Raw genomic sequence first — 16062 nt, 5'->3', positions numbered from 1 at the left:
ATGGGTGAGCGGTCAAGAGCACTTGCTATTCTTGCAGAGGACCAGAGTTTGGGTCTCAGCACTTGCATTGTGCTAGTCATGGAGCTAGGGGGATCTAATGACTGCATCTGGTCTCTGAGGGCATCTGGATTCACACGCAGATACTTCCACACAGGTACAGACACATAATTAACAATAAAATATATATTTTTCAAAAATATTCGAAGGTAATCTCAATGACTATATTTTAAATCCTTGTTTGAGAAAATTATTTTCTAAGTATGATAGTGGAGTCAAACTCATGGTTTTTAAAAACAAGTTCTTCAAAATGTCCTTTCAATTGAAAAGTTTTAATACTAAACTTAGAAACAACAGAACCTAGCACTTAGACTTAACCATTATTTACCTTGGGCGACCATCATGCTGCTTCTCTCTAGATTTCCTATTCTACCCTTCCAAGTTGCATCCGAAACATCACAAATATTTCACACTTAAATGCTTCAGTGTAGATCTCCAGAAATTAGAAGATTCTCTTACAATCTTACAATACCACCATTATATCTTTATCACAGCTAAACAGACTGGTGACTCCATAGCACCATATGATTATCTGGTGCACTTTCAGATTTCCTCTCTGAGACAAATTTAGGTATCTGTTCTAGTTTTGTTTCTGTTCCCCCGATAAAGTATCCTGAAGAAGAGCAATATATCAGGGAAAGAGTTTATTTCAGTGTACAGTTCCTGGTCGTGGGCTATCATTGCAGAGAAACCACAGAGGCAGGCCCTTGGGAAAGTTGGTTGCACTACTTTCACAACCCAGAGAAAGGGATGTGTTCACGCCCACACTGCCTGCTTGCTGTTGTAGCAATTGATTAGCTGTCTGCCTTCTTGTATAACTTGTGTTGGGTTGACATAAAACTAGCCACACGTGTAGACTTATAAAGGTGCCACCCTCATTTAGGGTGAGTCTTCCTACCCAAAATGAACAAGCAAGCCAAATCCCTATAGACATGTCCACAGGCCAGTCTGATCCAAACAATTCCTTAGCTGAGGCTCTCTTCTCTAATGGTTCAAGGTTGGGATGAGTTAACAAATAAACACTAGCCAGCAAGCACGGTGCATCCACTTGGATTGGGGTCAAGCATGACACTTAGTGTTAGTTCTCTTAGTGTCTTAATTAGGCTTACTATTGCTGGGATGAAACACTATGATCAAAAGCAACTAGGGGAAAAAAGGGCTCATTTCACTCACATTTTATATAATAGTTCATCATCAAAAGCAGTAAAGGTAGGAACTCAAACAGAGCAGGAGTCTGGAGGCAGGAGCTGATATAGAGGCCATGGAAGGGTGCTGCTTACTAACTTGCTCATCACAGCTTGTTCAGCCTGCTTTCTTATAGGGGCTAGGACCACCAGCTCAAGAATGACACCACCCACAAAGGGCTGAGCCCTCCCCCAACAATCACAAAATAAGAAAATGCCCTATAGCTAGATCTTATGGAGACAGTTTCCCAATTGAGGTTCTTTCCTTTCAGTTAACTCTAACTTGTGTTGGGTTGAATAAAACTAGCCAACACATGTAGACACAAACATTTAGAACAGACACTGCCACCTCTTTCTTCCATGACATTGACTTTTCTAAGTGCAGAATAGTCCGTGGTTCTCAACCTGTGGCTCAAGACCGCTTTGGGATCAGATATCCTGCATATCAGATGTTTACACTACAGTTAATAACAATAGTAAAATGACAGTTATGAAGTAGCAAAAAATAATTTTATGGTTGAGGATGACCACAACATGAGGAACTGTATTAAAGGGTTGCAGCATTAGGAAGGTTGAAAACCAATGTTTTATAAAATGTTACATTCTGGATTAGTCGTTGCTTCATTCTGTTATTTTGTGTGATCTAAGATTTCTAGATAATTCTTTTGAGAAGTAAAGACTTGAGGCAGGCATCCAGAGAAAGCCAACGGGGTATTCTGTAAGGACAGAAGTGTTTTATATCTATCCTAGCACATAGCCATTGGTACATGGTCATTCGGTATTTGAAGTGTAGCTTGTGCCATTGAGGAACTGAATTTAATTTAGTTTTAATTACTTTAATTTTTAATCTTAAGTAGCTGCATACAGCTATGTTAATTGAGTCATTTATATAATGTAAGGGGGAATATAAAATAGCAAAGGAAGGAGTCACATTATCTCTATTTGGAGAGAGCATGGTCCCATATTTAAAAGTCCCTGAACACTTTGCCAGAAAACTTTTATATCTGAAAAAATTTTTCAGCAAAGTATCAGAATACAAAATACAACATATAAAAATCAGTAGCTTTCCTATACACAATAGCAAACATGGCAAGAAAAAAATTAAGAAAATATCCTAATCTTAATAGCTTCACAAAGAGTAATGAAATGACTAATAGACCTAATCAAGAAAAGAAAGATCTCTACAACTAATATTAAACCACCGGATTGCAAGGTGGCACATGAAAGCCCTGTCTTTATGGGTACAGTGAGAGCTGCTTCAGGAATATTGTGTCCCCTGAATGTCTTGGCATCTTCAACCTATAGGAACCATGCCAAAAATGCCTGTCTTAATTCTTCACTGTGTACTATTCATTTTAGGCTTATTCAGACATCAGTTGCTTCCTCTGCTCTAAGACTTGTCACACCTGTCAGACACCTGGCATATGAGCATAATGCAACAGTCAGTCCTTAATAGAGTGACTGCATTAGTTCCCAGTGTCCTGAAGCCACCAGTCAGAACTCTAACATCCTGAACCACACAGAAGGCAAGAGAAAGACCGTAAGTGTGGTCATGCATTGCTTCCTTCAATTTCATCCTGGCTATTGACTAAGGAGAAAGGCTAGCTAGAAGAAAAAATTATGGAAAAACTCAACTGCAAGAAAGACACTCTTGAGGGAATTTGTATTCTGCAACAAGACCCAGAGTAAACTCGCAGACAAAATGATGATGTCTTTCTGGAAGAGCAGTAACTGGTGAGCTGATGATCCTTACCAGATGTAGCATGATCGTACAAGCCTGCGAGTATGGTTCAGAGCTTCCATTGGTTCCCAGCTATGGAATGTGGATCTTTGTGAACATGATGGCCTAGAAGAAGTGAGTATGCTTTAAACTGTAAACTGTACCAACTGACAGGCAAGCGTAGGATAGCACCATTGCGCTTCAACACCCAATGCACTAAACAGTCCCAGATTGGTCATGGATCAAAAAAAATTTAAACCACCAAGAAAAGGAGATAAAAAAAATGGAAAAACCATCCATGCTTACAGACTGGAAGAACAGTGTGAAAATGACTGTACTATGGAAAGTCATCTATAGATTCAAATGTAATGTCCATCAAAACTCGAATGACGTTCTTCACAGAACTGGAAAAAAATCTAAAACTCATATGGAAACATGAAAGACACCAAGTGCACAAAGCAAAAGGAAAAAATAATGCTGGAAATATAGCAATACCTGACCTTAAAGTATACCTACTGCCATGGCGACACTTCAGGTGCCATGCGAGGTACAGCAGTACCTGACCTTAAAGTATACTACCGTCATGGTGACATTTCAGGTGCCATGCCCATGCAGGGTACTGTCACAAAAACAGACACTTGGGTCAAAGGAAAAGAATAAAAGACCTAGAAATAAACTGACAAAATCTCAGCCACATAATTGTCAAAATCATGCACTAGGAAAAAGACACCCTCCTTAACAAATGGTAATGGGAAACCTGTATGTGTAACTGTAGAAAAATAAAACTCCATCCCCATGTTTTACCACATACAAAATGGATTGAATACTTTAATAATCAAGACCAGAAACATTAGAACTGCTAGAGAAAAACCACTTCAAGATGCGAACATAGGCAAGGACTTTCTAATGTGGATGCCAACAACACAAGAAATAGCCCTGAGAAATGGATGGTGAGATTACATGAAATTAAAATGTTCCTTGCAGCAAAAGAAGTAACCATCGGAGAGAAAAGAGTTTACAGATTGGGTGAGAACTCTTGCCAGCTATGTATATCATGCAAGGGGCTAGTATCTAGATTATGTAGATGACTGCAAAGACTATTATCAAAAGACCAAGTTATCCAATCTATAAATGGGCTAATGAAATTTCCCAAGGAAACACAAATGGTCAATAAATACTTGAAAATGTGTTCAACGTCCTTGGCCATTGGGGAAATACAAATTAAAACTAACCTGAAAGTCCATATCACCCTATAGAGTAAATGACATGCTGACAAGGATGTGGTGAGAGAAGAGCCCATACATACCATGGGTTCGGCAGAGATTAACTATGGAGCAGAGACTGAAGGAAGGACAAGCCAGCCTAAATGTAGCTATATCCTGAGAGGCTCTGACAGTACCTGACTAATACAAATGTGATGGCTCACAGCCATCCATTGAACTGAGTACATGGTCCCAATGATAGAGTTAGAGAAAGTACCTATGGAGCTGAGGGGTTTGCAACCCCTTAGGTCGAACAACAATATGAACTAACAAGTACCTCAGGGCTCCCAGGGTCTCAACCACCAACCAAGCACTGCATATGGTGGGTTGATTGTTCTGGCAGCATGTGTATAGTAGAGGATTGCAAATTCGATCATCAATAGGAGAAGAGGAGCTCGGCCCTGTGAAGGTTCTGTGCCCCAGTGTAGGGGAATACCAGGGCCAATAAGTGGGAGAGGGTGGGGTAGCAGGCATGGGGAGGGTGAGGCAACAGGGGTTTGTTCTTGTTGTTTTTGTTTGTTTGTTTGTTTTTTGGAGGGGAAATTGGGAAAGGAGAAATTTACATGTAAATAAAATATCTAAAAAAAAAAAAAAAATAGTGTGGGCACAAAGGAGGCTTCCCAAAGAAGTAAAGGGAGATCTATCTCATGGCCCAGCTCTGCCACTCCTGGGGAGATGCTCCAATGCCTCTAGTAGATTCTATCCAGAGACACTTGCACATCAATGGTTATTGTTGAACTCATCACAGTGGCGCATATATACAATGGAATTTTATTCAGCCATAAAGAAAACTAAAGTCACTGCATCCTCAGTGGATGAAACAGGAAATCACTATGTTAAGGGAAATGAACCATATTCAGAAACAAAAATATTATGGGTTTATTTCATGTGTAAAAACTGGACTTGTATGTGTGTGTGTGTGTGCATGTATGTGTATGTGTGTGTGTGCGCACATGTGTGTATGTGTTATATGGGGGGCAGAAGGTCATGAAACTAAAATAGGAACTGAAAAAGGAGAAAGAATGGATCATGATCAAAGAGAATGAAAAGGAGAAGAAAATGAAATATGTGTGACACGAGAGTAGGAATGGAGCTATTGCAGTGAGCAGCAAGAGAGGATGGGGACAAGGAGAGAAGTGGGGAGATAGATATGAATAAAGTATGTATGAAAATACCCAAATGAAACCCATTGCTTTGAATGCTAACATTAAAAAAAAACTAATAAAAATGTTAATAGAAATAAAGGACCTGTCTTCTGCTATTCTGCGTGTGAATAAATGCTTGATAAATGTTGGTTCTCTTACAATCCAAATATGCTCTTAAGAAAATGTGCTAGAAAAAGACATTACCATATAAATGCAAATTAAGCTGTATATTTGACCTCATTGCATGATTAAGACCTATTCAGCTGCAGAGAAGCAAAGATCTTTGTCTGCTCCGGAATACTCATGGTCAGCACCAATCATGGTGCACACCAGAAGTATCCCAGAAATGGTGGCGGCGATTCTGCAGCCTGTATGTTTGACATATGTACCTAAGTCTCAGGGGTTAGAATTTACTTTTCCTGCAACACATATGTCTGCAGGTTAACTTTTTAAAGAAGAACTGCCTTAGAGCCTGTGGTTCAGTTACCCTGGATCAATCTAGTACAGTGAGATTCAATATTGGAGTTTTCAGTCCATTGTAGAAGGAGGATTCTTGTTTCCAATAGAGCTGAGGCTGGGAAGGTTAAAATTGGCATCCATGTGGTCCCAAGCCTGAGTCGGATGGTGACCACAGTGTTACACAGCAGAGGAAAGTCAAATGTAGGCCTAGAAAGAGTTCCCATTTATCCCCTGGATCCCATGCCTACAGCCGGTATTGCTAACTATTACAATCATATGTAAGCTTGCCAGTTTTTTTTCCTTTGTGGCCTAGTGGTTTAACTTTGTTTGGGGGCTTTTGCTTGTCTGTTTTGTGACAGAGTATCACACTACTGTGTCAAGGCTGACCTGAAACTCACTCTAGCCCAAGCTGATGCCGATCTCCAGGCAACAAATAGTCCTGCCTCAGACTCCCAAGTGACAGGATTACAGGCATCAGCCATCATACCTGGCTTATGCTTTCCAGTTCTGTGAGACATAAAGTTCTTGGTTTTCCTAAGTTAATTTGAGTTATGTTCCAGTGGTCTTAGTACCTGAAAAGCACTGTCAAAATAGAGTAAACAGAAGAGCATAGAATTGAGAATAAGATGCCCTGGATCCTAATGCACTCTAAATTTACTTTCCCTGTCCACCCTTGGAGATGCTTGTCATGAGAACAAACTGAGACAAGTGCGTTCTATATGTTGGAGATACCATCTGCATACTTGGTCCTCTTTTGAACTTCCCTTGTGAACCATATTGAGCCCACAACTTTGAGTTTTTACACTATTTTTACCTCTGATGCTCATTAAAAAGTTCTGTTTATACTCATATGCAATGTGAGATCACTGGAGGATACATATTTTAATATTTATTTACTTATTTTTATTTCATGTATATGAGTACACTGTCGCTGTCTTCAGACTAACCAGAAGAGGGCATCGGATCCCATCAGATGGTTGTGAGCCACCATGTTGTTGCTGGGAATTGAACTCGGGACCTCTGGAAGAGCAACCAGTGCTCTTAACCTCTGAGGCATCTCTCCAGTCCTGTAGCTATACATCTTAAACTAGAAGAGAGCGTGCCATCCTAATAGGATTCTCCCCACCTTGTGCCATAAGGGAAGGAGCCTGGGGAGCAATAGTATTTGACTTTGGCTCATGCAGGTCCCAAATGGTGCCGGGAATTCACGTTGCTCTTCTCCCAGGCTGCTCTTATTTTTCATTTCTGTCTTCAGTGTGTGGGAACCTTAATGTGTAACCTCTGGTCACATAGTCTCATTCTTTCGGCCTTTGCAAGTGCAGACAGAGAACAGACTCTCTTTTCCTGGCACTGAAGATGCGCTCACTTTTTAGGATCACGCTGGATTTAAGCTAAGTAGCTTAATATGAAGACTGAATATAATTAGCTAATCATTTACAGGATTGCCTGGGCTAAAAATCAACACAGTAAAATAAAGTAAGCATGTTTCTGCCCATCTAAATCCCAGTATTAATAAAGGTGGTCAGGTTATACAACTCAAAGTATATTTCCATAAAAGTATCCTTAGTAAAAAGGATTAGAAATATGTTTAAGCTACATTTAGAATTCAGGGAAAGCAATCTCACAGCTTTACTTCCCCTCACTTTTTTTTTTTTTTTTGCTTCAACTAAGCTTTTAAGCTGAATAAATTAAAGTCTCTAAGATGCTTAAATAGTTCAGTCCATATTAGTATGGTGCAGTTCATTATAAAATACAGTTGTAAAGTCATTGCCAAATTACCCCTAATACCTGCTCGGTCGTACTAGAAATTTCCAGCAAAGGCATGAATGTCCTGCCCACCTATTAATTTCAGCTCCTTATCTGTAATTATCCATTTTCCTTTCCCAAGGTTTCATCCTGACTCTGACACACTGTTTCACATTCAAGAAGCCACCTTCCCCATGTCAGGCAAAGAGCGACTTTCCACTGTCTAATGACCTGTCTGCCATGATCTCCTGGGCCTGTAAGATTTTCTTTCATTCTTTTAAAAGTTCATCACAATGTTTCAAATTGTGCTGAAATTAATAAAAGCAATGCAGTGTATCCTGAAACAGAGGCAACTACTACTTTCTTATCTCTTCAAGCAGCAGGAGCTGAAGTTGGGAAGGAGACTGGGGTCTCAACCCAGGGTCTTGCACATGCTAAGCACACACTATAGCACTGGGCTACACACTCAGCTCACCAATAGAAGTTTCTTGCCATTGCTCTTGTCATTGTGTCTTAGCATGGCTCTTACTGTTACTGCCAGCAACTACTGGAAGAGTTTATGTCCCTCTCCACTCATCTCATCTCTTACCCTCACCCACGTACAGTAGGATAAAACTCCAAAGCATTGATTGATGCAAACCTTCCCTTATCTCTACCAAGACTCTCCTTTCTGGTCCAAGCATTCTTCCTTAAAGATCTGATTTTCAGAGTGCTAGAGAGCAGAGGTGTGTCAGTCAGAGACATCTGGAAGGATACGACACAATCCCTCAGAGTCAGTTTTAGAGGCCTCTAGACTGGGATGGGAGGGCTGGAGGTGAGAGAAATGAAATTGTAAATTGGGCTCCTCCTTGCTCATGCAAACAAATGTTGGAAGTGAGAAAGTGATCACTGATGGGTTTCAGATCGTTGAATAAGTGGATACTTCCTTTGGACTGCTAACCGTGTGCTCATTGGCAGGCCAATCCTGTGGCACTCTGGTGTTTGCATTAGTTTTACACCAATTCTGTGCACTGGTTTCTACTCTTTGAAGCTCTCCATTATTTCACAGGGGCTGAAAGACTGAACCTCTACTCCCAGTCCCTTTATTTGATGCGTTTCAGTTTAGAACTTTCTCAAGATTAAAGAGGAACATAGGAATAACAGCACATCTATCTACAAAAGAAAGAAGGTTGCACCCCTACTTCACACCATGTACAAATGGATCTGAGTCCTCATTACACCTACAAAGACTGTAAAGTTCTTTGAAGAAAACTTACGGGTAATGCTTCACGTTCTTGGGTTTGTCAACAGATTCATAGACAGGACTACAAACCTTAAACAGAAAAAGAAATTTGAGAAAAAAAAATGTTCTTCAACAAATTTAAAAACAGTTAGGCACCATCAAAGGGCATCATCAAAAAATGAAAGATAGCTGTATTGTGGCACTCCTACAGTCCCAGAACTTGCTAGCTGGGGCAGGAGAGTCATAAGTTCAAAGTCAGCCTGGGTACAATAGTCAGAATCTGAGTTTAGAGAAAAAAGAGTAAAAGGCCACATAATCAGAGAAAGACACATTTTTACATCACATATCCAATAAGATACATGTATTTAATAACTAGTAAAATACCAAGAACTAGTAAAATAAATGATGTTTTAAAAAAGCAAGCTGTATCATTAAGAAGTAACCGAAACATCTCATAAATACTTTGTAAAGATAAACAAAGAGGCCAATAAGTACAAGAAAAATGACTCACGATCATTACCATCAGGTAAATACAAATCAAAGTCACCCAGGAAGACCACTTTGCACCCTTTAAGAAAGCTACAATCACACAAATAATTTTTATAAACCATCAACAAATATTAGAGAGAGTGAGAATGGGAAGAGACTGGTACCCTCAGACTCCGCAGACATTGACACAAGAACCAATGGGTTAATAGCCTATTCTTGTTTGCCTTCTGTTGCAAACACACACACACACACACACACACACACACACACACACACACAATGACCAAAAGGAAAGGAAATGGTTTATTTCAGCTTATGGTTCTATACCACAGTTCACTGAAGAGAGTCAAGGCAGGAACCTGAAGTTAGGAACTGAATAGAAGCCACGGAGGAGAGCTGCGAGGCCACAGAGGAGAGCTGCGAGGCCACGGAGGAGAGCTGCGAGGCCACGGAGGAGAGCTGCGAGGCCACGGAGGAGAGCTGCGAGGCCACAGAGGAGAGCTGCGAGGCCACGGAGGAGAGCTGCGAGGCCACGGAGGAGAGCTGCTTACTGGTTCAGTTGCTCTGGCTTGCTCAGCTACCTTTCTTCCACAGCTCAGGCCCACCTGACTAGGAATGGCACTGCCCACAGTAGACTGGGCCTGCCCACATCCATCATTAATCAACAATATGTCTGCAGACATGCCCATAGGTCAGTCTGAGAGTGGCAACTTCTTCTTAGAGGGTGTCTCGTCACAGATGATTTTAGTTATGTTAAGCTGACAAAGACGAGCCTATGCATAGTCATAGAAGCGTTAACAGGAGCAGAAAAGGCAAAAACCGAAATGACTATTACTTGATGAATGGGTAACCAAGTGTGGTATAACAGTGTGAGGAAACACTATTTGGCAATAAACGTAACTGGCAGACTGACACACACTACAACATGAACAAACTGCAATGTTGAAAACATCTGAGTTAATCCAAGCCAGCCCTGGTGGCACAAGAATATACCCCTAGGCATTTGGAAAAGCTGAGACAGGAGCATTATGAATCTGAGGATTTTCCTGGTTATAAGTGAGTTTCAAGTTAGCAAGGACAATTTAGGGAGCCCCTATCTCAAAAGAGAAAGTCAAAAGAGGAATCAGATATCGTTCAACAATACTGTCTTAGCATGTGTAGGAACCTTGAATCAGCTACCACTACCTCCCCCAAAGACTCAAGACTGTTTCTGTGAAGCAGGTACAGAGGTAAAAGGTCAGTCGGTGGGGGCTGAGGGCTAAAGGGTGAGCGATAGGAATCCTAGACACTATCTAAGCAGAGAGGTTTCGCTTAGTTGTAATGAAAATGTTTTAGAACTAATGAATGACAACCTGTGAATATACCAGAAGCATTGAATTACAGTTTAAAAGAATGGATTCGGTACCAGCTTACTAAGGGGAAGGAGAAAGGCAGAGTCGCATGCTCAGTCTCTTGTGACAGCAGTGTGTCCCTGGAGGAACTACACTGTGCCAGGGCAGAGAGTCTTGGAGTAGTTCAGACTGGATAGATACGGTACTGACAGTGGACTAACATCCCCTGGCCCTTCCTTTTCACCCTCCCATCCTTTCCAGTGGCATTCTGCCTTAGTTCTCTGGGTTAAATCCCACTCTGATTGCCAGCCCCTGAGTGCCTTGCTTTCTCAAGCAGATTCTGAATGTTTGTTGCCTGGAGGAAATGATCCTCTTGCTCATTCTCTGCCTAAGTCATCTTTCATTTGTTCAGATACCCTTCTCTCCTCATACAGCCAAGTACCTTAGGAGACAATTATTCTACCCTTAGCTCTGCCATTCAGTCTGGTCTTGATCTTAGGTGGGGTGATCTCATTCCCTTTGATAAAAGGTTATTTAGAATTGAAATGTGGTCCAGCTATGACAATGAAAGGAGACCTTTCCCAGACACTTCTGTGAATAATTCATAATTAAATAAAAATCATGAGCAACTCATTAAATAAGGAAATCTATGATCTCTACTGGCAACTGTCATATAACTGAACCAATAGAGGTGATAGTACAGAATCAGGCTAGAGAGGCCAGAGAGCTTCAGTATATAATTACAGTATTGAAACCCATTGGATCAACAAAACTTGGAGCCCATCTCCCCTTTCATCTTCTTACACAAGTTAATACCTTGACTTAAGGAAATTGGAAGTGATTTTCTTAGTTGATGCCTTGGGCCATCTTGGTTTGGGAGTCTCTGTAAGTACAGAGTGCTTGAGGCAGCTCTACAGTTCCCCACATCCTCACAGTAGATCAAGAAACCACCCCCAGGTTACCTTTAATGGCTTAGAAATTTCACTGAGGGGTACTGGTAGACCTAAAGAGGCCTCAAAGCCATGATAAGAAGACTTGACAGCCTGAGGCTCTTACAAAGGCAAAAAGAAAAAAGAAAAGAAGAAAAACATGCATGACCAAAAGCTGCACATTATGATTTCCCCATGCGTGAAGATTGAAATGAAAAGAAGAGCAAGCTGTGAGAAGGGTAGCAGGGTTTCACAGCACTGTTTGTGGGAGTGTTGGCATCATGGCTGACTCTACAGCATAAGGAGAGTGATCGAGAGCCAGATTGCACTAACAGCACAGCAAATGCATACAGGACTGATGATATCCTGGGGCCACACTCCCTACCTAAGTCTTTAGAGTAACTACCTCCATCCCTTGGACTTATAAAGGATGATGAACGTACTCTGCTGATTACCCTCCGCTATACAGAATGGAGGCCTAAAATAGAGATTGTCAGCTATTAAAAAAAAAAAAAAAGTGATGTTACAGGTTGAGAAAACTGGAACACTGGAGTTATGCCCCCAATGAAACAGAACTCCTTTGGTCAATGAATATTGGGAATCTGTGCTTATCTTGGTCATCTGGAGCAGCCCCACCCATCCTGTGTTGACTAACTCTTTCTTAGAAGGTCAAAGCCAGCCCGCCGCAAACTCCCCTGCCTCATGCTCTCCTCTGGAATTGTTCACACCTCAAAATCAAATGACCTTGCTACTGGAAGTTGTACTGTGATGGACCTTGGGGGAATAGCCATGATCACTGTGGAAGTCACCTCTCTGCCACTCTCCAGTAACCTTACCTCTAAGGTTATGTGATCAAAATAGAGTGTGTACACACTGGGACCTCAGTCCATTCTGAGATGCCCTCTCAGATACCAATGCATAATTTATAAGTTGCAGATTGAGGCTGAGGAGTTAGACATCAAGAGTCTGGCATCTTTTGTTCCTCATGTCCTATGTGCTAGGAAGCAAAACATGGCAGACAAATGAAGAGAAGAGAAGGGAAGAGAGACTGGGAAGGGAGTGACCCCTCTCATGCAATGATGTCAGTTCATTTCTGAGGACAGCACTTCTGGGGGGGAAACTTCTCCACCTCTCAACACCATCAGAACAGCTGTTAAATGTCAGCATGAGTTTGGGAGCAACACACCATAGAACTAGGTAAGAGAAATGTAGACGTCCATAAATTTGGTTCTCTAATCCCATTATTTTTCCTTGTATGTCTCCAAAGTCACTGTTTCAAACCCGACACAAGGAATATATTTTAATAACTGCTGATGGATTTTATTCACCTCCAAATTGGAACATGAAAGAACTTACAATCATCTTCTCTAATTAATGTACACTTTAAGTGCCATGGTGCTTGACACAAGTGCTATCAGCAGGTCATCCCTCTTTTCTTGCCTTTTATCTTTCTCATTTATGTATTACAACATCTTAAAACAAATCCCATTTCTTACATTCTTTTAGATTACCCAAAGGACAGGCTCACTGATGTTAGCACAAATATCTCAGCTTGAAGGACAAGAAATTTTCCACAGTTTCCTTTTAGTAAAAGGACAATTTTCTGTGAAAGCAAAATTCCAGAACACGATCGAAAAATAAAGATGTCTATCATAGTGATGGGGGCTCCATCTGCCTCCCATTGCCAAACTTCTACTACAGAAATTTTAAAAGATTGTCACACAGAAAACAATATCATCTTTGTATTTTATCACCTCGTTAAAGATAACATTTATCTGAACAGTTGCTAGAAAATGTTATCAGAGTAGTAGAAACAGATCAGTTTTTAATAAATTTGTAAAACTAGGATCTGCTTGTTTCCTGTGCTAGCTTGTACCAATTTTTAAACCTGTAAGTGCTCAGTAATTGTGTATGGAGCTTCTACCAAGAAATTTACATTTAGTGATAGCTCAGTGGTGGTGCACTTGCCCAGCATGCACATGGCTATGTGGAAGGAAGGGAGGGAGGGAAGGAAGAAAGGAGGGAGGGAGGGAGGAAGGAAGGAAGGAAGGAAGGAAGGAAGGAAGGAAGGAAGGGAAGAAGGAAGGAAGGACAGATGGAGAGGAGAGAAACAGAGTGCAGAGAGAGAGAGAGTGAAAGAGAGAAAGAAAAGTGCATTTAGAGCTAGGCACTAGATATCATTGTAAACACCTGTAATCCCAGCACTCCAGAGGCTGAGACAAGAGGATAAGAGTTTGATGTTAGCCTGAGCTACATACTGATACTCAGATCATCCTGGGCTATATAGTGAGGTTCTGCTTTTGAAGAAGGAGGAGGAGAAGGAGGAGAAGTAGCAGGAGGAGAAGAGGAAGGGGAGGAGGGAAATGAGAAAGAAGAAAAGAAGGAAAGTTAAAATTATAACCATTTTCTATCTTGTCACCAAAAAGCTGAATTACTGCTTTGGTTTTAATCCCAAGGACAATTTTTTTTTTAAAGAATATTTGAGGTTTTATTTTAAATATTTTTATAAAATGTTGACCTACAACTTTACCATTAGACCATGTGTTGTAGGTTAGAATTACTAAGGAAAACTCACCATGACTTATGAAAGATGGTGAGGCTGACTTTCACCAAAGGAAGAGGCAGGACAGTTGCCATAGCAACTACTGCACCAGGATCTTGCAGTGATGGGGAAGAATGCACTCCACCCCAACTCCAATAAGGACTCGTAGGGATTTGTAAGCAAGAAGCAAGCACATCTGTGAATGCAAAATTACTGATTTGACAAGGTTATTGTTAGAGGAAGACAAAGTTAAATGTAGGCAGGTCAGATACAAAGTATGAGTCATTTCCCCCTAAAATAACAGAACTTTAGCCTAACATGGACTCCTCAAGGATAGGAAAAGAAGCTCATGATCAAACTTAATCCATCAGAGGATTCAGGAACAATGTCTAAATTTTAATAAAAGAAAAGAGCTTTTCATTATATTTGCTGAAGTGATTATTGAGAATAAATAAAATCAAAACCTGCTGGCCATATATAGTAGTAACAGACCAACAGCTCTAGCACCCAGAATATATCAGAAGAAGAGTTATAAGGTTTAAGGCTAGCCTGGGCTATTTAATAAAACTGTTTGGTTTTTTTTTTTAAAAAGAAGAAGAAGAAGAAGAAGAAGAAGAAGAAGAAGAAGAAGAAGAAGGAGAAGGAGAAGGAGAAGGAGAAGGAGAAGGAGAAGGAGAAGGAGAAGGAGAAGGAGAAGGAGAAGGAGAAGGAGAAGGAGAAGGAGAAGGAGAAGGAGGAGAAGGAGAAGGAGAAGGAGAAGGAGAAGGAGAAGGAGGAGAAGGAGAAGGAGAAGGAGAAGGAGAAGGAGAAGAAGGAGAAGGAGAAGGAGAAGGAGAAGAAGGAGAAGGAGAAGGAGAAGGAGAAAAAGGAAACCCAGTGCTAAGTCTGTTAGAGTTCAAAACTAAGTTTGTCATAATAGATTAGCCTTGCCCACCAATGTAGTGAAAGTTTGGCATCTCCTGATTGAGCCCTAGGCTATTCCAATTTGTGTAAAAAGCTGACTTTCATAAGTGGAATGTGTCTTAACATTTAGAAATAAGACTTGCAAAGATGTATTTAAAGAAAAGGGCCAGACAGGTTAAACATAAAATATAGTGGCAAGCAGAGCTTCTGATGTACAAGTTCAGTCAGTGTTAGCTTCAGGACCTCAACAGGGGCAGTGCTGGGGGTGAAGGTTCCCCACAGGGTACAGATGATGAGTCTGAGGTGGAAGATGCAGAAATGGCAGCAGCTGTGTCTGTCGCCTGGTGGGCACTAGTGACAGCCCCGTTCCCAGTTCTATACCACAGTCTTGGAACTTTCTAGATAGAGCACTTCTCCATCCCAGAATATAAATCATGAAAGAGGAAGACGTGGGATTGATAAATGGGAGAAGCTATGTCCGCAGCATGACCAGAAAAGCCACGCAGCAAAGCACAGGGAGGAGGCAAGTCTAGAGAGCGGCAGGTCCCGTGGAAAGATGAATCCAGGTGGGAATTTTGGGTTTTCCCTCAAGTACTTGACTATATCAAGATCACACCATCTCCTTCTTCTTTACTCCATTATCAACAACAAAGAAACTCTAAAAATAGGATGGTATTGTCTGGTACAGTAACAAGCAGATGGAGCAGTGCCGTCATTAGTGCCTGGTGAAGAGTCTACAGTGGACAGTATGGAGAACGGCTGAAGACCTGGGTGATTGCGTATGGTCAACATGAGCACAGCCGTGCTAACGACACCATGGAAATGGCAAAGTCTTTCCAGGGTGAGTTTGAGTTCAGATGATCAGAAAAGGTTGGCCTTTAGCTGAAACAAGTACCAATAAAAGCTTCCTTGTGTTGTCTTTAACCAAAGTCTCAATAGTTCCATTTTACCAGTGAAGACTTGGAAGCCAGATAATGGGGTGAAAGCCTGCTAGCTCAGAGAGGCAGAGAAAGCACCCAGCTGATCTCCCTCAACAGCTGAAGTCCCAAAATGAAGCTCTCTCCATACTGTCT

At 41.1% G+C, this 16062-nt stretch overlaps 1 pseudogene; it reads left to right on the top strand.

The window, feature by feature from the left end:
- Positions 1-3111, top strand: LOC116087471 (annotated as a pseudogene).
- The last annotated feature ends 12951 nt before the right edge of the window (positions 3112-16062 follow it).

The sequence above is a fragment of the Mastomys coucha genome, unplaced genomic scaffold (genome assembly GCF_008632895.1).
Source record: "Mastomys coucha isolate ucsf_1 unplaced genomic scaffold, UCSF_Mcou_1 pScaffold13, whole genome shotgun sequence".
Lineage (NCBI taxonomy): Eukaryota > Metazoa > Chordata > Mammalia > Rodentia > Muridae > Mastomys > Mastomys coucha.
Note: the sequence above shows the minus strand (reverse complement) of the source record. Positions and strands in the feature narration are given on the sequence as shown.